Source organism: Balaenoptera borealis (assembly GCF_965194805.1).
Source record: "Balaenoptera borealis genome assembly, chromosome: 5".
NCBI lineage: Eukaryota > Metazoa > Chordata > Mammalia > Artiodactyla > Balaenopteridae > Balaenoptera > Balaenoptera borealis.
This window is the reverse complement of record NC_138862.1, coordinates 99,663,333-99,689,484: the sequence shown is the minus strand read 5'-3', so window position 1 is coordinate 99,689,484 and position 26,152 is coordinate 99,663,333. Positions and strand designations below refer to the sequence as shown.

Sequence of the window (26,152 nt, the reverse complement as noted above, 5' to 3'; positions counted from 1 at the left end):
ATTTGGGAAGACTCAGCCTTATTCATTCATCATATTGGACTGCTCTTTAGTCTTTCTTCACATGTATGCTCTTTTATTCTGCCTGGCTTGCTACCCAGACATGCCTTTGATTAGTTAATGTTTAGCCATTCTCTGAGTACTGCTTAGGCTTTAGATTAATGATTTGTTGTGATTGCTGTTTGTTTTACTTTTGCTCTATACTTCTCATATGAAATGATCAACTATTGTGCAATTATTTGTTCAGGGACTTTTTTTTCCCTGTTAAACTAGTGGGTACATAAGGAAATGACCTTTCCTGGACAACACATCACCAGGATATAATATACTGCCTGGCACATATTTATAGAATGAATAGCCTATCAGGATTTTCGGTATACAAAATTCATCCATTTCTACTTGGACACATTCCATGAAAAAGTGGAAGATTTAAAAAAAATTTCCTCACAAATGTTTTATTTAACCAGATAGTACTATGTTTAATCTATGTTATATTGGTTGAAATTAATATTTTTAATTCATGCATTAGCAGAACACTTATTAACTATTAACTACATCTACCTTGTAAATTACTGCATAAGACTTGTCAAAATGCAGACTTCAGAAAGATGTCAACGTATATAGAGTTAATAAAATAGTGTTGAGGTACTGAACTGTATTAAAAAACAGTAATTGTATTTAGCACACCTGTTTATCTGTAACTCTTATACAAACAAATTAAATATGGTAGGTGCTCTTGTGTGCTGTTACTTCCCTCCATACAAGTCAACACAAAAAGTCAAAATGATGGATGGGCCTAGAGATTATCATACTAAGTGAAGTCAGTCAGACAGAGAAAGACAAATATATGTGAAATCTAAAATATGATACAAATGAACTTATTTAAAAACAGAAGCAGACTCACAGACATAGAAAACAAACTTATGGTTACCAAAGGGGAAAGGGGAGCATGGAGGGATAAATTAGGAGTTTAGGATTAGAGGATACAAAAAACTATATATACAATAGATAAACAACAAGGTCCTTCTGTATAGCACAGGGAACTATATTCAATACCTTGTAATAAACTGTAATGGAAAAGAATATGAAAAAGAATATATATACACACACACACATATATATATAACTGAATCACTTTACTGTACACCAGAAACTAACACAACATTGTAAGTCAAACATATTTCAAAAAAAAAAAAAAAAGTCAAAATGAATTGATTCCATACCCCACCTCCCCACACACTTCACTATAACATATTCCTAAATTATAGTTATGCGATATACAATTTATTTTTTACCTTAAACATTATTATAAAACTAAACTAAGAGTTTAGTTTCTTTTCTTTTTCTCATCTGTTTAACAAAGATTTATTGAGAAGCTTTGTCAAGCATTTGTGATTAGGGGTAGAGTATTAAACAAAATGGACAAAGTTCCTACCCACAGAGAACTCTTATTCTAGTAGGGGAAAGAGAGAGAGAAAAAAACATATATATATATAAACTATAATATCAGTAAGCAATAATTACTATGAAAAACAATAAGATGTATTTAGAGTGATGAGAACAATCTTTGATAGAGACTTCATTTGAAACATGCTTATCCATACACTGAATTGGTCAGTGGAACAGTTATTCTTTCATACAATCTTTGATAGGAAGAATCAAAGAAAACAATCTTTGATAGGAAGGCTTTTTTGAGATGATATTCAAGTGAAGATTCTGAAGATAGGAGTGAGCTACATGAATAACTGGGGGAGCAGCACTGTAAAAATGATATAGAAACCACCTTATGAGAAACTTTGTGAATGCAATTGAGATATTCACGAAAGAAAGTTATTAAAATTTGAATTAAAATGACCAAAAGTATTAATATACTCATACCAGAGTGTTATTGGATAAATAACATTTTTTTTCTATTTTATGAGATGGTAAAAGACTCGTAACTGTTGAAGAGTATTTACTGGAATATGAAACATCTGCCATGTGATCCTCTCTTGTCTTATTTGGTAAGCAATAAAGAAGAGAATGATTTTTGAAAGCTACTTGAAGTTGTTAATAACTAATTAAAATTCCAGAGAAAAACAGCTCTTATTTTAAACACGGAACCACTAAAGTATTAGGTACTTGAAATTGAGTAAATATGAAAACACTACATGCTGAAATCTAAACAAACCAGAAACCTTATTACAGCTGCTATTATCCCTGACATTCCGCCACTGACTATACAACTATTCAATTTTTATCATTACAATATCTATGTGCACTTCTGAAGATGGCCAAGTAATTTGGTGATTTACATCATTTTCATTTATATTTAATTGGTTTTTACCATTGTATGAGAGAATAACTGTTCCATTGACTAATTCAGTGCATGGAAAGCATGTTTCAGATGAAGTGATTGGAGATTCAAGACTAAAAAGAGAGAATAAAAGAGACTGAGGAATATTTATGAGAAAGAGATTAAGGAAAGCAGAGAATTAAAAATTGAGTAGCTTCACATACACACAATGTGAATGAATACAAAGAGCCTATTTGGAGCAAAGAAATTCTATTAGAGATTTTCTGACTTTAAAGTGTGATTGAAATGCAATTAGGCAACGAGTAGAACAAATGAAGAAAGAGAAAAATAAGCAGATAATAGCAGTATCTTAAAGATAATTCAGATATAATGACCATAGGGTATTTCTTGTTTAGGATGATGGACATAACATGTTCACCCACATTCCCTTACAAACACACCATTAAGATGATGAAAATTTAATAAAAAGGTAAAAGTTGAAAGAATAAAAAGAACTGAAAGGGTCTAGCAGTGAATGAAATATTTCAAAAGCAATTTGTAAGATGAAAGGCATATACAAGACTATGACGGTAAAATTTGAGACAGAGGTAAGGAAGTCAAAATCTATATGAAAAGCAGGAGCTCATTTGCTCTGCAGAATCTGCAGGAGCCCAGGTACTAAGAAACTGTAAGCCTGACAGATGGCAGGAGTGAGATATAAGTCTGCAATTGCAATTAAAGATCTATAAATGGAACATCCCCCACCCCCTCCCCCAACACACCACAAACACACACACATAACATCATGAGATGAATGCCCATTCACTCATTCATTTTTACAGGTTCATTTTTACAGAAGGAGAATAAAGCCTCTGAGAAGAAACTGTGTAGATAATGTGTGTGGGCATTAGTTACCCAGGGAACATATCTCCCAATTTATCTATTTATAGGCTCCAAAACAAATATTTACATTTTCAATTATAAAAAATCAAATGCCTAATTACAATTAAGAGTACTCTTTCATTGTAAATTATATGGCAATCAAGACACCTGAGGAAAGCTTGCAAAATGAAGGGGAAAAAACAATACATAGAAGAAAGTACTCCTTAAATATGTCAATTATTCAAAGAACATGGAAACAAGTATAATTTCTGATTATCAAATAAGACTTTTAATTTGTTTTGATATTGTATGCACTAAATAAGTTTCTAGGGAAAGGAAATTCCAGCACAAGAAACGGTCTTGGGAAATTAAAAAAAAAAAAATTTCAACACATAGTGCTGGAACAACTGGACATTTACATGCAAAAAACAAAAACAAAAACAACAAGAAAAAAGGAAATGAATCTAGACCCAGATCTTATATCCTTCACAAAAATTAACTCAAAGTAGATGACAGTTCTAAATGTAAAATGTAAATTTAAAAAGTCCTAGAAAATAACATAAGAGGAAATCTAGATGACTTTGAACATGGCAGTAACTTTTTTATATATGACACCAAAAACACAATCCATGAAAGAAATAATTGGTCAGCTGGACTTGATTAAAATTGAAAATTTCTGCTCTGTGTCCAGAGAATTAGAAGGCAAACTACAAAGTTGAAGAAAGTATGCAAGATACATCTGTGAAAAATGCCATTGGAATTTTGATAGGAATTGAATTAAATCTATAGATGGCTTTTGGGTAGTATGGATATATTAATATTCATTCTTCCAATCTGTGCACATTGGATAACTTTCCACTTGTTTGTGTCTTCTTCAATTTTTTTCATGAAAGTGTTAGTTTTCATTGCACAGATCTTTGACTTTCTTGGTTAAGTATATTCCTAAGTAATTTATTGTCTTGTGAATGGGATAGTTTTATTTCTTTTTTAGCTTTTTTGTTGTTAGTGTATAGAAACACCACTGATTTCTGTATGTTGATTTAATATCCTGCAGTTTTATTAAATTTGTTGATTAGTTCCAATAGTTTTTTCGGGTTGAGACTTTAGGATTTTCTATATATCAGATCATATCACCTGCAAATAATGACAGTTTTACTTCTTCCTTTCCAATTTTGATGTCTTTTATTTCTTTGTCTTGTCTACTAGCTCTAGCCAAGGTTTCTAGTACTATGCTGCATAAGAGTAGTGACAATGGGGAATTTTGTCTTATTCCTGATCTTGGAGGAAAAGCTTTCAACCTTTCACCATTGGGAATGATGTTAGCTGTAGATTTCTTATATATAGCCTTTATAATGTTGAGGTATGTTCCTTCTATGCCCAATTTGTTGAAGGTTTTTATCCTGAAAGGATGTTGTGTTTTGTCAAATACTTTTTCTGCATCCATTGAGATGATCATATGAATTTTATCTTTCATTCTATTAATGTGATGCATCACATTTATTGATTTGCATATGTTGAACCATCCTTGCATCCTAGGGATAAATTCCACTTGGTCATGTTGTATGATCTTATTAATGAGTTGTCAAATTCATTTTGATAACATTTGTTAGAGAATTTTTGCATCTATATTCATGAGAGATATTGGTCTATAGTTTTCTTTTTTCACAGAAATAGAAAAAAAAATCCTAAAATTTATATGGAGTCACAAAAGACTCCACTTAAGTCCAAGCAATTCCAAGAAAGAAGAACAAAGCTGAAGGCATCACACTTCCTAATTTCGAACTATACTACAAAACTACAGTAATTAAAATGGTATGATAATTGCATAAAAATGGACCTGTAGACTGATGGAACAAAATAGAGACCCCAGAAATAAACCATCATGTATATGTTTTATATCTATATCTATATCTATACAGATAGATAGATAGATAGATGCCTATATATATATGCCAATATATAATGGACACTATATATATATATATATATATATATATATATATACACACACACACACACACACACACACACACACACACACACACACACACACACCAATATACAATGAACTACTATTCAGCTATGAGAAAGAAGGAAATCCTGCTATTAGCAACACTGTGGATGGAATTGAGGGCATTATGCTAAGCCACATAAGATATAAGTCACATAGAGAATGACATACTGTGCATCACTTATACATGGAATCTTAAAAAGCTGAACTTAAAGAAGCAGAGTGTAGAATGGTGATTACCAGCGCTGGGGTGTGGGGGAATTAGGAAGATGGTGTTATGGGGTACAAACTTATAACTAGTACATAAAAAAGTTCCAGAGACGTAATGCAGAGCATAGTGATTACAGTCAACAATACTGGATTAAAAACTTCACAGCTGCTGAGAGACTTGATCTTGTTTTACCACAGAAAAAATGATAATTATGTGATGTGATAGAGGTGTTAGCTACATTAGTAATCATATTGCAATATATAAATGTATCAAATCAACACATTGTACACCTTAAACTTATGCAATGCCTTATGCCAATTATATATCAATTAAAGATAAATCTGACAAAGAACTATTATTTTAAATATACAAAGAACTCTTAGAACTCAACAATAAAAAAACAATCTGATAAAAAATAGGCCAAACACCTTAACAGACAACTTACCAAAGAAGATATACAGATAGCAAATAAGCAGAGAAAAGATGTTCTACATCATATGTCGTCAGGGAAATGCTAATTAAAACAACAATGAGATATGACTACAAAACCTATTAGAATGCCCAAAACCCAGAACACTGACAACACCAAGTGCTGGCGAGGTGTAAAGCGGTGGGAATGCAAAATGGTACAGCCACTTTGGAAGACAGTTTGGTGGTTTCCCACAAAACTTACCATATAACAATGCAAATACAAAACCTGGTATTCACCCAAGGGAGTTGAACACTTATGTCCTCATGTAAACCTGAACATGGATGCTTATCACAGCATTATTCATAATTGTCAAAATTTGAAAGCAAGCAAGATGTCCTTCAGTAAGTGAATGGATAAACTGACACATTCAGAAGATGGAATACTATTCAGTGCTAAAAATGAATGAGCAAAATCAAATCATAAAAAGACATGCAGTTACCTTAAAAGCATATTACTGAGTGAAAAAAACTAACATTTTAGGTATATATAAAATTTACTGTATAGTTAAAAGAGTTTAAGACCAGAAGAATAATTTTGCAATATATACAAATGTTGGATCACTATGTTATACATCTGAAACTAATGTTATTTGTCAATCTTATCTCAAAAAATTCAGGAAGAATAAAAGCTTCTCCTTTTTCACTTTTTATACATGTATTAATTAAAATTTGAACAAATTTAAGAGATATATTAAAAATGTTTCAGGAAAGATTGAATGTATCAGTAGCTAACAGGTCCAAACTCAATTGGTTATGCAAATAACTCTTCATGTACCTATATTATTTGCATACATACTTCATAATTAAACTTGAAATTCTGACCTTAGTTGAGCTAATATTAGCATCATGAGAAAATTTTTGGCTCAACTGAATTAATCAAAAAGTAGGTACAGGGTTTCAACTTGGTTGAGACCAAATGATTGACTTTATGTGGAACTCAATCAAACCCTCTAAAATAGTTTATCTTGAATAATCTTTTATAGTCTTATTTAATCCATACACTAAATAACAGTAAATAAAAAAAAACTTTTTTTTTTTTTTAAATCACAAAGCATTTAGATATGGTGGGGGAAAAGCAATAAAGCATCCACCTGAATAAAATATTTTATTTCAAGAAAACATTATATTGTAAGTGAATCATGTTTTGAAAATGTGTCAAATATATTGTGAAGTATTGTTATATTTATTTACTTTCTTGAGTTCTAGGTCAAAACAGGTATCTGATTCTTTTAAATTCATTTTGTTATAAAACAGAAATATACATCAATAGAACAGGATAGAAAGCCCAGAGATAAACCCACGCACATATGGTCACCTTATCTTTGATAAAGGAGGCAAGAATATACAATGGAGAAAAGACAGCCTCTTCAATAAATGGGGCTGGGAAAACTGGACCGCTACATGTAGAAGAATGAAATTAGAACACTCCCTAACACCATACACAAAAATAAACTCAAAATGGATTAAAGACCTAAATGTAAGGTCAGACACTATAAAACTCTTAAAGGAAAACAGGCAGAACACTCTATGACATAAATCACAGCAAGATCCTTTTTGACCCACCTCCTAGAGAAAGGGAAATAAAAACAAAAGTAAACAAATGGGACCTAATGAAACTTAAAACATTTGCACAACAAAGGAAACCATAAAAAAGACGAAAAGACAACACTCAGAATGGGAGAAAATATTTGCAAATGAAGCAACTGACACAGGATTAATCTCTAAAATATACAAGCAGTGTATGCAGCTCAATGGCAAAAAAACAAACAACTCAATCCAAAAATGGGCAGAAGACCTAAACAGACATTTCTCCAAAGAAGATATACAGGATGGCAACAAACACATGAAAGGATTCTCAACATCACTAATTATTAGAGAAATGCAAATCTAAACTACAATCAGGTATCACCTCACACCGGTCAGAATGGCCATCATCAAAAAATCTACAAACAATAGATGCTGGAGAGGGTGTGGAGAAAAGGGAACCCTCCTGCACTGTTGGTGGGAATGTAAATTGATACAGCCACTATGGAGAACAGTATGGAGGTTCCTTAAAAACTAAAAATAGAACTACCATTTGACCCAGCAATCCCACTGAGAAAACCATAATTCAAAAACAGACATGTACCACAATGTTCATTGCAGCACTATTTACAATAGCCAGGACATGGAAGCAACCTAAGTGTCCATCGACAGATGAATGGATAAAGAAGATGTAGCACATATATACAATGGAATATTACTCAGCCATAAATAGAAATGAAATTGAGCGATTTGTAGTGAGGTGGATAGACATAGATTCTGTCATACAGAGTGAAGTAAGTCAGAAAGAGAAAAACAAATACCGTATGCTAACACATATATATGGACTCTAAAAAAAAACAATGGTTCTGAAGAATCTAGGGGCAGGGCAGGAATAAAGATGTAGATGTAGAGAATGGACTTGAAGACACGGGGAGTGGGAAGGGTAAGCTGGGACAAAGTGAGAGAGTGGCATTGACATATAGACACTACCAAATGTAAAATAGATAGCTAGTGGGAAGCAGCCGCATAGCACAGGGAGATCAGCTGGGTGCTTTGTGACCACCTAGAGGGGTGGGATAGGGAGGGTGGGAGGGAGACACAAGAGGAAGGGGATATGGGGATATATGTATACATATAGCTGATTCACTTTGTTATACAGCAGAAACTACCACAACATTTTAAAGCAATTATGCTCCAATAAAGATGTTAAAAAAAATCATTGTTGTGAAAATTATGTTTGCTACATTTTAACATTAAGCCACTCATTTTTAGAAAATAAAGCATTTTATCCCAGTCTTCAGAAACAATTACTTTTCATGAGTTGACACAGTTTTTGACTCAGTCTGTCAGAAAAACTTGTATAGTTCTCTTGCTGTAATAAATGGAATATTCAGGCTCTAGTTTCCATAAAAATAGATTTTTGAAAATAACAATTCTGGGATTTATTAGATTTTCTAGCAAAACATTGTAATTGTCTCATACATCAACCATAACTAGTGCTTATTACAAGTGCCAGTTGTGATCATTTGCTCATTTTGTTGATGTTCAAGGAATATCATAGATGTATTTGAAGTTTACCTTAAAGTGATGAGTTCAGAGCACTAAGTTTTCTCTTAAAGTTTTGGCTAAATATTTGTACAGAGAATGTAAAAATTTTCTATCAGAATTCGTATGCAATACAACTGCATGGTGTTTAATTGATTCTTTTTTCCCTTTGATCCTAGAAGGGCATTAAGTATCTATCCCTGGGGATGTGAAATTCAGAACCTCTTTTCTGTTTTGTTTCACATCCTCTGATTTTTCTGGCTGTACACTTGACTGTTCTTCAAATTAGCTGAACTAATACCTGAGAGTAGCTCTCATTGTGTCAATGAGAAAGCTTAGATCAAGGGGGAAATATAAGCTGACTTCTTGAATATGATAAAGCATTTAATAAGTAATTAATAAAAAAGCACCCAAATATAAAGTTTCATGCACTCCTCTCACCAACTTTTAAGAATTCAAAAATATAAGCTACTATATGATCACTCTGAATACTCTATAAATTCAAGTGTTATATGCACTATTTCAGTGATATGTAAAGGTTATTTATAACTTTGTAGAAGAAATAGAAAAAGAATGCATTAATTATCTTACCTTTGATGAGTATAGTGATTTATTTGATATTTTTCTCAATTGTATTTATATTTTCAATGAAATCATGCTATATGATTCTGGAGTGATTGATGATTAACAAATAGAAAGATAAAACTTAAATGTTACTATAAAACTGACAAAATGATTTATAGGTATGTTATTGATATAAACTAGGGCTCGTAAGGCATATTTAGGTGAAGGTAGTTTTAAAGCAATATTATTAGAGGCTTTGACAACAAAACAAAGGGTCAAAGTAAAATACTGCAGATTGTCTTATGCTCCTATATCTCCCTCTCATAGATTCCCAACAAACAGTAGCTGATTAAAGGACCTGAGATACCCTGTAATAGAATACTGCTTACATTTTAGTAGTAATCATTTGAAAAATAAAAATAAGCCCTACTTTGGGAATGACATTTTTAAAAGATTACCTATTAACACTACTCAGGACAAATTTTTCTTAGCACTAATTGTAGCAACGTGGGAATTATAAGGGAGTTCAAAAATCTATGGCATTTCATCTCCCCTATCCTCAAAGATCTGATGCCAATTTTAAATGTATGATTTGGCAGCACGATACACATCTAAGACTCTGAAACTATACAAACAATTCTTAGCCTATGGTTCCTGAAGCAATATAACTATTGCACCAGCTTTATTATCACAACCTGATGAATGACTGAGTTAGATAAACTTGAACATCTAGTGAACTCCTGAGCCCCATCTATTTCATTCATTAAAAAGGGTGAATAAATCTATATGTAGTCTTATACTATAAATATGTGATCACCAGTTAATAACTCAGTATCTCTGGTGGCCCAGATAAAAAAATCTGTCTTATTTTTAGAATTCAGTACTTTAGAATATCCCTAAACATTTTACTAAAGGTTAAATTTAACAATCCTTAATCTAGGATAACAACCCTTGGACTGTCATTTCATTTTCACTTCCTCTTCTTCTTCCCACCTCTCCATTAACTCCACGCCATCAAAAAAAACCCCCAAATCATATGCTGTATCACTTGATGACAACTTATATTCAACAATATAATAGGCATATGAAATAGGTAGAGATTTATTTACAATTCCAAGTTGATATTTTTCTAATTTTCCTTGTTATACAGAGTAACTCTGCATTACATTATAGATGATCTTACTTTGTATATGAATTTGATTCTACTTTGACTAGTTTTCTGGCACATTGATAACATAATAACATAATAATTTAAAATTTATTTTAAATCAGATTTTTTAAAATGTGTACACCGATTAACAGGAAATACTTTATGGACAATGCATTACTTTAAAAAATTTAATAAAATCTTGATTGTTCTTTAGGTGGTAAAACTGGTTTAACATCTTATTTTTCTGGATTTATATTCTTTTAAAGGAAGTGAAGATGTCCCCAGTAGATTTTTCAGAGCACAAGGGCTTAAAGATTGAGAATATATATTTGATTGTTAAATTCTTTGACAAGCACAATAAAAACAAACATCCTCTTGATGAGGTTTTATAGATTATTGAATAGAAGTCAGATATCCAAATCCTGCCTGGTGCATTGATGAGAGGATTTTATTGAAATTATATTCATATCAAAAAAAGATTAAAAATTTTCAGAAAATCTCAGAGGTAATTATCCAGGCAGCTTCTGGCATGTGATTGATTGCTTTTGAAACACATTAGAACCCCCTGAGCAGCAGCGTTAAAAGCTTGTCTAGACATGAGGTCATCATCCTTCATCATCACATTCTATGGAAAGAAAAAGTGATATCTTGGTGATTAAAACATAGGTACTTATTGATAGGGATTTTCATTGAAAAGTTATTTATTTTTTCTTGAATTCATTGTGATTCCCAAATCTGAGGATTCATGTCTTTAGCCAACTTGGAAAATCATGTGTTGTTATCTCTTCAAATAATAATTTTCTTCAATTCTCTCTACTCATGACTTTTAGAATCCTATTAAACTGGTGTTGATCCTGCATAAAGCTTTGGAAGCCTATTTATATTGCCTTACCTCCAGGATCAACATGAATAAATTGTACTGTTTTCTGTAATGCGAGTCAGGTCCATTGTACCTTTGCCAAGAGAGAAGGCCTGAACCTTGGCAATTAGTGTAAATTAGCAGCTATAGAAACAGTAAAACCTCAATCAGGAAGCATGTGTGCTATTTGGAATAGTATTTGAATCAGTTGGGACTTTTGTTTGCAGGTAGCCAGAGAGATCACTTCCAACTGACTATTGAAAGAAAAGGGCATTTATTTCATAGATCACATACTTTCATAGGTTACATATTCCACACTGGTTCCTTGCCATTTGCTTTTGTTCCTCCTCCTTTATCTCTTTCCATTTTCAGATACAGCTCATTCTTCACACATCCACATGTCATCAGCTGTCACCCTAAGTGAATTACACTTACATGAACAAGGTGAAAAATGGTTGCCAGCAGTTAGGCTTACATCCTCCCAGCTCCAATAAAAAGGAAAGAGATTTGGTTCAGTTTTGTTTCTTCTGACAAGCTTTTATTCATGTCCAGGATTGATTCTGATTGAAACATTTTAACGGGTATATTTCAGCTGACATGGATTAATGTGGCCAGAGTGATCAAACTGCACTGTTTGGAAAAGGATATGTCACACTATGTCTAGTGAATATTTGTGTTCTTTGACCCTGGGCAGGGTCACATGCAACAAACTTGGAGTTAGTTATACGTGTAGCACCATCTAAAATACACGTACCCACAATGGGTAAGACGTAGTTCCTAAAAGACATTTCAGGCACTCTTACCAGTAGCAAATGGAATGGTTGCTAGATAAGCAAAATCAGCACATGTTCACCTTAGTAAGACATTTAAGGTAATTGACCAGAAAACAAATTTCTCAATTTCTTACACAGAGTTAGTAAAAAAAAAGGATGTATATGATACATATTAATTGAATTCAAAATTACCTAAATATGAAGTTAATATACTTATTATATGCTAAATTAAATATATGTTTGTGATAGGTTTTACTAATGTTTGATAAATATTTATTTATTTTTCCTGTTGTGCTCCTCTCTGAAGTGGGATTATATGTCCTTGCTCTGGAGATCTCAGGGTTGACTTGGCTTGGTCAATGCAATGTGAGTAGAAGTGCCATATGTCACTTCTTGACAGAAGCTTTAAAGTCATTGTGTGATTTTCCATGTCTTTTTTCTCTCACTCACAATGAATGAATGTACCCAAAGAGAGGCTGGACACTGGAATAAAGATGCAATAGAGCAAAATGAGGTTGATATGATTAGACATGTAGTCCGAGTAAAAAATAAACATTTGTTGATATAAACCACTGAAAGTTTGAGGTTATTTGTTGCTGTAGTGCACCAGTGCAAATTCTGACTGATACAATCTTTTTTCTTATCTTAAAAACGTTTATCAATAACTCTCATGGTCAAAATAAGTAAAAAGGTGAAGCTATTAACCTGCCATAGAGTATTTTAATCAGTTTTGGAGCACGGAGAATGAACACAATTTAATTGTATATTATTTGGAAACAAAGAAACAGAAACAAAAACAGAAGAAAATAAACATCACCTGTGTCCCTCAGGATTAAATTAACTGAAAATACTATTGTGGAGAATATCCTTTGAAGACAGGAAAAATAATATTATATTTCTTTCTTTGGATAAATACATTTATATTATGCAAGCCTCCACCCTGCTTGACTACAGATTGTTTTATTCCATTAACCTTGAGAAACCTCACGGAATGCTTATGCTTAGATATTCCACAAATGAGTCCTTGTCTATTCTTTCACTCCTTAAATCATTCCTCTAGCCCACTCAGGTAGCTACTACTCCCCTGTGATTTTTATATCAAGCATGAATAAAGGCCCATCAGCTAATGCTCTACTACATAGCTAAGACAAGACTCACATGGGAAAACAAGGTTCCTAAAGGATTAGGGAATAAAAAAAGGAACTTTAAAGATAGCTTAAAGCATTCTACTAGATATGGTTATTCACAGAGAATTTTAACACCAGTCCTTCTCCATTTAAGATTGGGTTTTATTTTGCATAACTAAATATCCAAATACAAACAGTTTCTATGTGCTAGACCCCAGAAGGTTGTTTTCCAAAGAATCAATAAAAACAAAAACACATTTCCAAGCTTAATATGTCTTTTTTCCCCACTTTAATAGAACTTTTTTTTTTTTTACACTATATCTAAGAATTTAGTCTGTTCAGAATATTTTTGGGCAAAAAAAAAAGCAGTTGTAAAATACATGTAAATTTTGTCTACAGCCTTTTCTGAGTTTTCAACACTCACGTCCCCCTGACAGTAGAACATACAAATGAGTCAGTTCTATGGACACTTGATAAATTTAGTATTTTCTAAGTCATTTCATGTTTAATGTAGTTCAGATCAAAATTTCCACTCGCCCTCTCATCTTCCCAAGGATGGCATATAGGTTAGAACGATGTGAATTCCATATATCAGTGCGGAAGGAGTGTCTGACCCAAAGCCATCCCTGATCATTGATCCATGAACTCTTCCTTTTCCTTATCTTGTTACATCTGTTGGTGCTCTTCTTAGTTATTCTTCACCCTTCTGGAAACATTTAGATGCTCTCTCATACTTTTCTCTGTAAAGACGAGACTCAGGTGATCATCTTGGTACAATAAACTTCCTTGAGAAGTTTCTAGTTTCCCCAAGCTTCAACAGGAAAATAAAGCAAAGCAGTCTGCTTGACATCGAATCCTTTTGTATACCCGGGGTTTTGACTGCATGTGTTCCTCCTCCACTGAGTCTTAGAACGTTTATAAGGACCAACAGCAAATCAATGTTTCTTCTATTGCTCTTCTTTCAGGATCTGTTTCATCTGCCTACATAACATTTATATAAAGTGGGGAGTGAAGCACTATAGTCTCCCCATCTCTTACCAATCTGTTGTTACGACTCAACAGGCTCTGCCTCTTCCACAGTTTAGACCTTAAACTCAACAGCTTCCTTTTTAATGATACACATGCTGAAGTATTTAGAATAAAGTATACTGATGTCTGCAAATTACTTAGAAAGGCATCCAAAATTAGGATGAATAGAGTTAAGTATAAACAGATTTGTGATAAAGGAAATATAGTAATATAGTACAATATTAGTGGTAAAATCTAGGAGAGGTATATGCAGGTGTTCATTGCAAACTACTTTCACCATTGCTGTATATATGAAAAATTTTATAAACATTATGGGGAATTTCTCAAAATCACCCTCTCTTTCATGAGTCTTAAGAGTTTATTTGGTATGTAAAACACAAAGAATTTGGATCTTTGATGTATGACTTCTGAATATTTCTTCTCCTGAAGCAGTGCATGTCTTTGACTTCATAGGAAAAGTCACAATGTTTTTAAAAAAATGTGCAAAAAGTAATAGAGTAGAATCTTGGTTAATATTCTAAAATTCTAAAATTGAGATATATGTATGAATTTATATATACATATATCATATAGATTATATTTGATTGTTTAAAAAATATAAGCAAGCTATATTATAAACTTAGATTTTGTTTCCTTGTCTTTCCACAAAGCTCTATATCATGGAAATCTGCCCATATTTTGATTCATTAGAGTATATGTTGTTTCTTTGCTATAGAAAATTTTCTGATTTGAATATTTCAAACTTATTTTGATAATCCTGTTTTTAAAAGCAAGTCATTTTTAAATTGCTTTCATAAATAATAATTAAAAAGATAATTACAATGATAGTTATGATAACACTCTCAAATTATTTAAGGGTAGAACCCTAAGAAGTTGAATTATTGAGTGAAATAATATGGATATGTTTAAGATTTTTGTTATGCACTGCAATACTGCTCTCCAAACAGTTGTACACATATCCTCTCACAAAGGATAATCGTGTCTGTTTCAGCACATCTCTTCAGCAGTATAAATGACATATTTCTCTCTTTGCTAATAGGCAAAATGACTCACTATAAAAACTAATTTATTTGATTTTTTACAAAGGTAAACAATGTGTCAGATATATTTGTATGATAGTTTGCAGGTTTTCTATACCTGCCCTTTTACATTTTTAAAATAATGATTTTATTACTAATCTGTTAGAACAAATTATGTACTAGATATTTTCTAGATTTTAATCCTCTATAATACATTATAAATATATTTGCTAAGTTAGTTGTTTGCCTTTTAATTTTGTTATTTTAGGACTGTAGAATCTGTTAATTTATAACTATACAAATCTATCAAATTTATATTTATATATTTCTTAGCATTTATGCTCAGCAAGACATTTTTGCGTGGTTAAATATTCACCTATAATATAGTTCTTTTATAGCTTCATCTATTATATTTAACATAATTACTATTTAGACATTAAATCAATGACATCTATCTATAAAATATAACCAACTATCATAATTCCCTTGGTAAAAACCCTTGCTACTACTCTACATAACATATCCATTTTTTTTTTTAAATAATCCTTCCTTACTTCTTTTGTGAAACCAAATCACATACTAGTTATTCAAATTCACTTCAAATATATCTTGGAAGTTATTACTGATATGTCAACATTGGAATATACATATAACAGTTATCTCCTCTGATGTAATTCCATAGTATCTTGACATAATCCCTATTAGAAAACTGAACGAAGAATGTACTATCTCCCAATAACTTGATTTTTCCTAGATTTATATTAGATACATAAATGAATGTTCAAAAAACTGTAAATTTGTATTTTCAATGGCATTTTGGAAGTCAAGGACTAGGATTCTGGAAAGAGTGTTGCTTTTTTTGCTGTGTTGTTCCTCTTTCAACTTCTATCAGTGTTACATAAGCATATCAGTCAGAATTTTTCTTGCTCACACTGCATATTTATTTTATATCAGCAGGAGGTTCTTTTCCATGTCAGTTTCACACAAGGACCCAGAGTGAAAGAAACATTTCAGACTATCTGAAATATTACCAGTAAGACACAGCAGGGTGGACAAAGAGAGTATGGAAACATAGAAAGTCACATGTTTCTTTGCTTGGTTTGTTCCTGGAGTCCATGCATTAATTTCACTCTTATTTTACTGGTCAAAACGAATAATGTGTCCTCATCTAACATCAAAACAGAGGGGGTATGCAACCTTACCATGAATACCGAAAGATTAGAGCCACTACTAATGGTGAATAGCTCCGTAACCATAAGGTAAATAGTTAATATATGAGAAAGGAAAGGGAAACCTTGTGAAGTCAAGATAAAGAACTGCCCATTGCTAGAACCAAGATCAATGCTAGACCTCAGATATTAAAATTTAGTAAAGTCGATTTAAACAATCTAGACAAGTGTATTACCATGAAAGACACTGAAATATATTTCTTAAAAAAAAGGTTCCAAATTCACATGATCTTATAAGTACTTTATATAACTTTAATGTCTGACTTGTTTTAAGCTTTAAAGTATGTAATTCCATAGCTTTGAAATTTCTCTACATATTTTAAAAACATTATATGAAAGAAACAAATTGTTAACAAAATCTAACAAGTATAGTGCAAAAAAAGAAAGATTATGCAAAAGTTCTCATCAAAATGCTAGCACAGTTTTTAAAATTTTATTTTATTTATTTATTTTTGCCTGCGTTGGGTCTTCATTGCTGTGCACAGGCTTTCTCTGGTTGTGGCAAGCGTGGGTTACTCTTCGTTGCGGTGCGCGGGCTTCTCATTGTGGTGGCTTCTCTTGTTGCAGAGCATGGGCTCTAGGCGCGTGGGCTTCAGTAGTTGTGGAGCGCAGGCTCAGTAGTTGTGGCTCATGGGCTCTAGAGCACAGGTTCAGTAGTTGTGGTGTATGGGCTTAGTTGTTCCGTGGCATGTGGGATCTTCCCAGACCAGGGATCCAACCCATGTCCCCTGCATTAGCAGGTGGATTCTTAACCACTGCGTCATCAGGGAAGTCCCAAAATGCTAGCACATTTGATCCAGCATCATGGTAAAAGAATAATATTCCTTGATCAAACTAGGTATATCAATGAATGCAGTGCACTGTTCATGGCTTATGAACGGTGGAATTTAATATTAAAGGGGAGTATTCTTTCTTTATCTCATAATTTCACCCAAATACATTATTGATAACAGATGTTACATATCATCTAATCTAAATGGAGCGCTAAATTGCTGTCTGGCATCCTCCTGGATTTACTAAAAGATAGTCAAGTTGGTCCTTAAACCATTTCTCCTACTACGACCCCAAAAGTTAAATTATTTGCCAAAGGTTACATAGTAAGTGGCAAGGTGGAGATTTTAATCCAACTCTAGGCAATATCAATACTCATGACACACAACACCTAATCGTGTTTCCTATAAGACAGTGTTTCAGATAAGTGACTTAATTCAAAATATCTTACCAAAATTACTCGTTCTCATAAATGCCATTGACAAATATTTTAAAAATTAAATAGTAAAAAAGATATAATTCATAGTATAAATAAGGGTATTCAAATAAAATAAGTAGATCTATAAAGTAATTAAATGAAGGAAAAAAAAAAAAAAACAAAAAAATTACCAGACAACATGAAAGAATGATTTAAAAATAGTTTCCCTCCTGTGTTCTTGCAAGACAAATCCTGAGGATGTGAACTTTGTGTCTTCTTTCGCACATTTTTGACAGGTGTACTAGCCAGTCAAGCACATAAAAGAAGACATTAAGAAACTGACAGAATATTATGTTCCTGAATAAGATGACATAATAGTATAAAGACATTAATTTCCTATAAAGCTCCATACAAACGTAAATTCATTCTATTTAAAACTCTGATAAAAATGGAACTTTACAAAAATTATTTTGACTTCATCTGGAAGCATACATGGTTGAGGATAGCTAAGGAAAATTTAATAAGAAAAATAATTGGAGGGAATTGATCTACCAGATACTAAAGTGTTTTTTATGCTAAAGTAAACTAAATGAGTGTTTTATTGACTCAAATATATTAAATCAGACTAGTAGACAAAGCAAACAGCAACAGATTAAATTTATTATTTCTTCAGTTCATACCTATTGAGCTCCTAGGAAAATGCTAAGCTCTATGGATACATACTGGGGACAAGATTAGGGCTTTTCTCTAAGTACTATCAGTTATTTTTTTTAATGTTCTTCAGTATCTTGAGCATTTTTTAAATAAGATTAATTTTTCCCATTGGTCTCTTGTGCTTATTAACTTTTAAAATGTTTTTGTTGATCCAGCTTTGATTAAGGAGGTTTTATTTTCTGTTCAATGTGGTACTTGGGAATATAGTGAATATATTCTCCTCAACCATCACTATCTACTGGGAGCTAGTGAACATTCATTTAAAATAATAATTTATAGGGATGGTCTATTTGTTCATCCACTTGTCTATTTTTAACCCATGTGCAGTTGCAAGGAGAGATCAGGGGACCCTGTTCCACACAAAGGCAAGTTCCATTTATTCTATAGCAGTCAGAGTACTTATCCTGCCCCAAAGAGTGAAGGTATAACCCTAATATCAAGAGTATTCCCTATACATTTTAGGATTATTTGTTCTAGCTCTGTGAAAAATGTCATGGGTAATTTGATAGGGATCACATTAAATCTATAGATTGCTTTGGGTAGTATGGCCATTTTAACATACTAATTCTTCCAATCCAAGAGCATGGAATATCTTTCCATTTCTTTGAATCATCTTATATCACAAAATTTATATGGAACCATAAAAGACTCAGAATTGCCAAAGCAATCCTGAGGAAAAAGAACAAAACTGGAGGCATAACCCTCTGACACTTCAGACAATATTTCAAAGCTACACTAATCAAAATAGCATGGTATTGGCACAAAAACAGACATATGGATCAATGGAACAGAATAGAGAGCCCAGAAATAAACCCACACAACTTCAGTCAATTAATTTTCGACAAAGGAGGCAAGAATATAAAATGGAGAAAAGACAGTTTCTTTAGCATGTGGTGTTGGGAAAACTGGGCAGCCAGCCACATACAAATTGATGGAGTTAGAACACTCACTCACACCTTACCCAAAAATAAACTCAAAATGGCTTAAGACATGACACCATAAATCCCCTAAAAGAGAACATAGGCAAAACATTCTGACATAAGTCGTAGCAGTGTTTTCTTAGGTCTCCCAAGGCAATAGAAATAAAAGCAAAAATAAACAAATGGGACCTGATCAAACTTACAAGCTTTTGTACAGCAAAGGAAGCCATAAAAAAAATGAAAAGACAACCTATGGACTGGGAGAAAATATTTGCAAATGCTGTGACTGACAAGGGTTTAATTTCCAAAATATACAAACAGCTCATACAACCCAATAACAAAAAAACAAACAACCGAATTGAAAAATGGACAGAAGACCTAAATAAACATTTCTCCAAAGAAGACATACAGTGGGCCAACAGGCACATGAAAAGATGTTCAACATTTCTAATTATTAGAGAAATGCAAAACAAAACTACAATGAGGTACCACCTCACACCAATCAGAATGGACATCATTAAAAAGTCTACAATTAATAAAAGCTGAAGAGGGTGTGGAGAAAAGGGAACCCTCCTACAGTGTTGGTGCATATGTAAATTGGTGTAGTCACTATGGAAAGCAGTATGGAGGTTGCTTAAAAAACTAGAGTTGCCATATGTTACAGCAATCCCACTCCTGTACATATATCTGGGGAAAACTAATTCAAAAAGATACATGCATCCCAATGTTCATAGCAACACTATTTAATACCACAGCCAAGACATAAAAAAGAATGAAATAATGCCATTTGCAGCAACATGGATGGACCTAGAGATGATCATACTAAGTGAAGTAAGTCAGAAAGAGACAGACAAATATAATATGGTACCACATATATGTGGAATATAAAATATGATACAAATGATACAAACTTATTTACAAAACTGAAATAGATTCACAGACATAGAAAACAAACATGGTTACCAAAGGAGAAGGGGGGAGAGGGATAAATTAGGAGTTTGGGATTAGCAGATACAAACAACTATATATAAAATAGATAAACAACAAGGTCCTACTGTATAGCACAGGGAACTATATTCAATATCTTGTAACAAACCATAATGGAAAAGAATATGAAAAAGAATATATATTTATATATATTTTATATATATATATATATATATATATAAAACTGAATCACTTTGTTATACACCAGAAACTAACACATCGTAAATCAACTATACTTAAATAAAAACAAAAAGAGTATTCCAATCATTTATTCTTATAGCCTTTATGCTATTTCCTGCCAGTTTCATATGTCCAGATTTAAAGTAGTATCCTCTACCCACTTCTGTAGCTAGATGTGTTGAATTTTTTTCCATTTATGAAAGTAAAGAATATAGTATTAATGTAGAAAAAACAGTAGAATATTCTAATTCTGTTTAGACTAAAAGACAGTTTTCAGACAACAGAGTTTTCATATCCTCCCTGTCAAATGAGATTTCTATGTCTCTATGGTAATAGGTAGAAATATTACACCATTTTGACCCTTATATGGTCTTCCATTTTGACTCAAGGCAACTTAAGATTTTTTAGAGGTCATTCTTTCAGCTGCTTGCCACCTTATGGATCAGTATTACTAGTTCCCAAATGTTGTTAAAGTTGTACATCTTTTTTTGTAGATCTATCAATAGTTCTGTAAAAACATCAGAAGAAAATAAAGGAATTAAGTAACATTGACCTTCTAGGACCATTGTCTTTTAAGTAAAATTTGGATGAACTGGTTGTTCTAAACAGCATATCAGCACCCATGGGCCTAAATGAAACATCCATAAGACTGAAGGCATAAAAATATATTCCTCTTAAATATTATACAACGTGGTTTCCATTGATTTTTATTGGAAGCCTTAAAAATTATCAGATCTAATGAACATAAACTAGTGTATCATATTTGACCTTATAATACTGGTATGACATTCAAAAATTTGGTTCTCAATTAGTTCTTTACTTGAATACGCTATAGCTTTGTTTTGTAAAGTGGGCTGGAGATCATTTAAACTGTGAATTTTATTTCTGCATTAAATTTAAATGAATTTATACTTTCTTTTGAAATTTTGAGTACATTACTAGCACTTCTGTTTATTTGATGTAAAATACAGAAACACTTTTATTATTGATATTCCCACAGAGAAAATTAATACCGTATTTCAGGTTTAAAGCTTTCTTACTCTCATTTTCTCCATCATAACAACTTTAAGTATTTTAGAATCACAATGTTTCATATTATAAGAAATTTTATGAGTGATATATATGAATACATGTTTATACTCTAACAAAAATGTAGACATATGATTTTTTTACATTTATTGATAGCACTGACATGTTTAGTATCCAATTTGTCATATTATTTTATCATATATTTACTATGTGTATAATGTTAGTTACTGTATTTATTTCTATATGCATTTTGTTCTTTGTTCTTTATATCAATATATTATTTTGTTTTATAGGGAAGATTTTATTTTTGCTCTATGTCTATCTTTATACCCATACTTTTTGTAATGCCTTTGCCCTTTTTATCACCTAGATATGTAATTGTTGGTTTGCCAGCTTTAAAAGATAGGCTATGAATCCTACTTATCCTTAATGCAGCAATAAATGAGTTTACTAGACTTGAATTTTTCTTTCTTCTTCCATTTTTAAGCTATATCCTTCTATTAGAGAACATCATGCACACGTCATTATCTACCCCCGCATCCCCATCAATGGTATTACCCTTATATAGATAATTAAATATATAAAATACTCATGGTCAGTCTATTTGTGAGTTTCCCTTGTCATTTCTTAGTTGAAGAAAGTTTATATTCCAGTAGATTTCTCAAGAAGAGCTCATGATTACACTATTCCCTATATTCCTACATTTAAGACTTTTCCAACAGCCATTATACTTGAAAGACAGCTTAGCTGATATAAAATCCTTGAATCACACATTCTTGAGGTTTTTCTTTAAAGTATGATCCACTTTTGTATGATTTCCATATTGCTCTCAGGAAGTTTCATGTCAAACTGATTGTCTTTCATTTGTAAGTGATTTTCTTTCGTTCACTGTTAGTTCAAGGAACTTTTAAAGTTTTGTGTCCTAAAATTTTAATAGTTATTTTAGAATACATTCAAAAATTACTGGTTTAGGTTAATATTTCCATGCAAATAATTGGTTCTTGAAATACTAAGATGCATATTTTCTTTTAATCCTGGAAGCTTTCTTGGACTGTGGTACCTTGTTTCACTTTCCTTCTCTTCCTCTTCCTCTCCCTCTTTCCCTTCTCTTCCTCCTCTTCCTCCTGTTAGTTCTTCCTATAATGGTTGAATCTTCTTTGTCCATTTACTGGCAAATCTTTATAATTTTTTATTATTTTGTTTTCTTTCTCCTGGAAGTTTTCATTCCTTTCCTCAAGGCTCCTCATTTCATTTCTTTCCTCAAGGGTCCTCATTATATATTCAGTCATATTTCTTCTCCCATCAGCAACTTGAAATTAGTCTTCAGTTTTTAGATAAATTCATTTTAATTTTTTAAAAGTTTACTTTTGAGAGTTGTCGACATTCATTTTGCCTCATTCTGTGTCTTATGCCATTTCCATATTATTGTTTAGCTTTATGATACTATGTATTTGCTTATATCTAATTGCTTAAGAATATTTAGTTTATATAAAATATTATGCTTTTTTGCTTTTGTTTTGGTGGTTAGTATTTTGGAAAATAGTTCCATCTGCAGATCTTTTTAAATTCTGATTTCTCCTTTCTTTTTAAAATAGCCTTTTTCTTTAGAAGTTAGTTAATTTTGAAAGATTCTATATTTTCTTGAGCCAATAATAACAGGTGTTTCTAAGTAGGCAAGAGTGATGATTTTGGGTGGCTTACTAGGTTTTTTAGTTCATAGCAGACTTTTCTGTTGGTATAGAGAAGTATAATTTCTTAAATATCAATAGATAATGTTTTTATTGAAGGAGAAGTATTGGGAGTTTTTTTACCTTATGAAACTGTTTCTGTAGGATCCACAATTTTCATCACATGCTTCTCTGGGTTTTTGTTTTGTTTTGTTTGTCACCACCAAACCTTCAAGAGATCTTCTCCTTTCAACTCTCTTCTCGTTCTAAATTTGTGCTTTCCCAATGCTGTCACCTCTGGTCTCAAGCACTTTCAAGCCCATTCCTATTCAATTCCTAGGGCAGGGGCGGCACCTGCACACTCTGGACTTCACTTCTCTTCCATCCATTTTTCTGAAGGCTTTCATTTATTTTAATTCTTTCATAGTAGATATATTTTACTTCAAACTTAACCTCTTTTCCTATATATTTTCTTTTATTTTTCCTCTTATGTAACTGAAATATTTAAACTGATTGTTGTTGAGCGGTAAATGAGATTTTAAAAATTTTGACCCTTTTCCAGTTTAGATTAAATTATGCATACTTGTCCGCATCAGAGAGAATTTTTCTTAAATAAAAACATTTGGTACCAAGGGCGGAAACATGACAGCAGAAGCAGAGCTCCACATGATGCACTTTGAAAATGGAAGGTGGGGAATTCCCTGGTGGTCCATTGGTTAGGACTCCAGACTCTCACTACCAGGGGCCTGGGTTCAATCCCTGGTTGGGGAACTAAAATCCCACAAGCTGCCTGGTGCAGCCAAATATATATATATATATATATATATATATATATATATATATATATATATATATATATTTGATACCATGCATAACTGGGTTCTTAGTAATTTATAGATGATGCTGCCTCCTAATAAGTAGGCTCAAATTATTGTTCTAGCCTCAGAATTGTTTATTTTTAAATATTTTTTATTCTACTAATTTATATACATATACATATATATAAAATCTATTGAGGGTAATTTGATAGGATATAATAATTTTGGATAGTATAAAAAAACATGAAATTCTTCCATATCCCCTATTCTTCCATTTTAAACCATGAGATCTGCATCTATGCTTAAATTCATGGGAAATTAATATACTATAGTTAATTTCAAGGTGACTTATTCAAACATTTCTGCTTGCTTGTCTATATCATACAAACTGAGCAATCCCAGCATTACTACTCAGTTGTATGCCACTGTGCATTGCTATGAAATATCAAGTTGATGTGAGCAAAATTAAACAAGCTCTAATGTCAGCAACTGCATACAAATATTTATGGTTAATCACTTTGTATCTATCTTCATTTTGCTAATTTTCTTAGTAGCACTATATTTCTTACTAAAATTTAGTAGTTCAGAACATGAATTTCTTAAGGCAAATATGAGCATAAGAGATGAAGTAAAATGTACTGGATAAGTGGGAACAACATATCATTTTTTACCTAGAGTAATGGGACAAAATTTGAGTGCTAATGAAACTGATGACAACCTCTTTCTTCTCATACATTTGATAATTTGTATGTATGCTTTGGAACATATTTTTGCTTTCCTTATTGCTTTATTTTTTCTTTTTGGTAAATATTTTACATTATATCTATGGTGAAAACATTGCTGTGATCGATCCCAGGACTGTAATGCACCTATTTCCACTCTATTTCAAGTTTTTGTTATCTGAATAGCTAAACTCAACTGGTTACAAGCCTTAGAAGTTTGGGAGGTGATATCTTCTTTTGAAGTATTTCATAGGAAGAAACACTTTGGTAGCTTGCATTCATCTTTTTGATGCTATGTGAAAATAGGACAGATATTATATATAAATTAACAGCTACCAACTGATGAGTAGGTTAAATTTTAATATTGAATACCAGACCTCTAAATGGTGTATTTTTATTTGAACTACTTATTTTTCAATCATTTGAGGTTTGTTACACAGCTTATCTTTAAAGAAACTTGTAGTTTTTCCAGAAGTATATGAAAAGACAATTCTACATGGCTTTAAAACATTAAATTCTGTCCAATATTTTATCCTCAGAAGCTTTGACAGGTGCTCAGGCAAAAAACAAAAACAAGCAAAGAAAAAAAAAAAAACACAACAACAACTATAGAGCCATGTCTTTCTGAAGAGTATAGTAAAACATTTGATAATGGATACAGTGAGTAGTCATAAATCCTAAAGTAGCAGCAAGATTTTCAACTGTATCAGTAATATCTCTTCCTGTGGTATTATCTTTCTGGTCTAAAGTTTCACCTTTTCCTCTCCTCTAATTTCCTGGGAAGGCTCAGATTTTTGTACTTATATGATTTTTGCTAAATATATTTAAAGTAATTCATCAACATATACTGAGGTCTTACTATGTTTTATTGGTACATGGGATTGGTACAGATTACTATGTGGTCCTAATTTACAATGAAACACTATGAAACAGACATACGAACATTTAGAGGGGCAATATAACATAATGGTAAGAGGGCAGACTTTTTAATTAAACTGCATGAGTTCAAACCTGAATCTACCACTTAATAGCTCTGTAAAGCCAGACAATTTATTTCTCCTTACTGCTTCTGAGTTTCCTCACTGACCAAAGAGGGATAATACTATCGACCAAATAAAAATTAAGGAAGAAGTCATTTAGCTTATAGAAAGAAAAAGTAATGAGTTCATTCTCATAAAATGAGAAATCCTCAATAAATGATAGCAACTATCACTTGGAAAAGTGGGTCTCAAACTGTGGCCTGTGCAGCTCTCAGGGTCC

At 32.2% G+C, this 26,152-nt stretch overlaps 1 long non-coding RNA gene across 1 annotated transcript in view; it reads right to left on the bottom strand.

Annotated features, from left to right (window-relative positions):
• Positions 1 to 743: 743 nt before the first annotated feature.
• LOC309629833 overlaps positions 744 to 26,152 on the bottom strand; it is a 42,473-nt gene continuing 17,064 nt past the window's right edge. Inside the window, exon 2 of the long non-coding RNA XR_014245254.1 lies at positions 744 to 14,129. This is a non-coding gene — a long non-coding RNA (uncharacterized lncRNA). The remainder of the gene's footprint in view (positions 14,130 to 26,152) is intronic.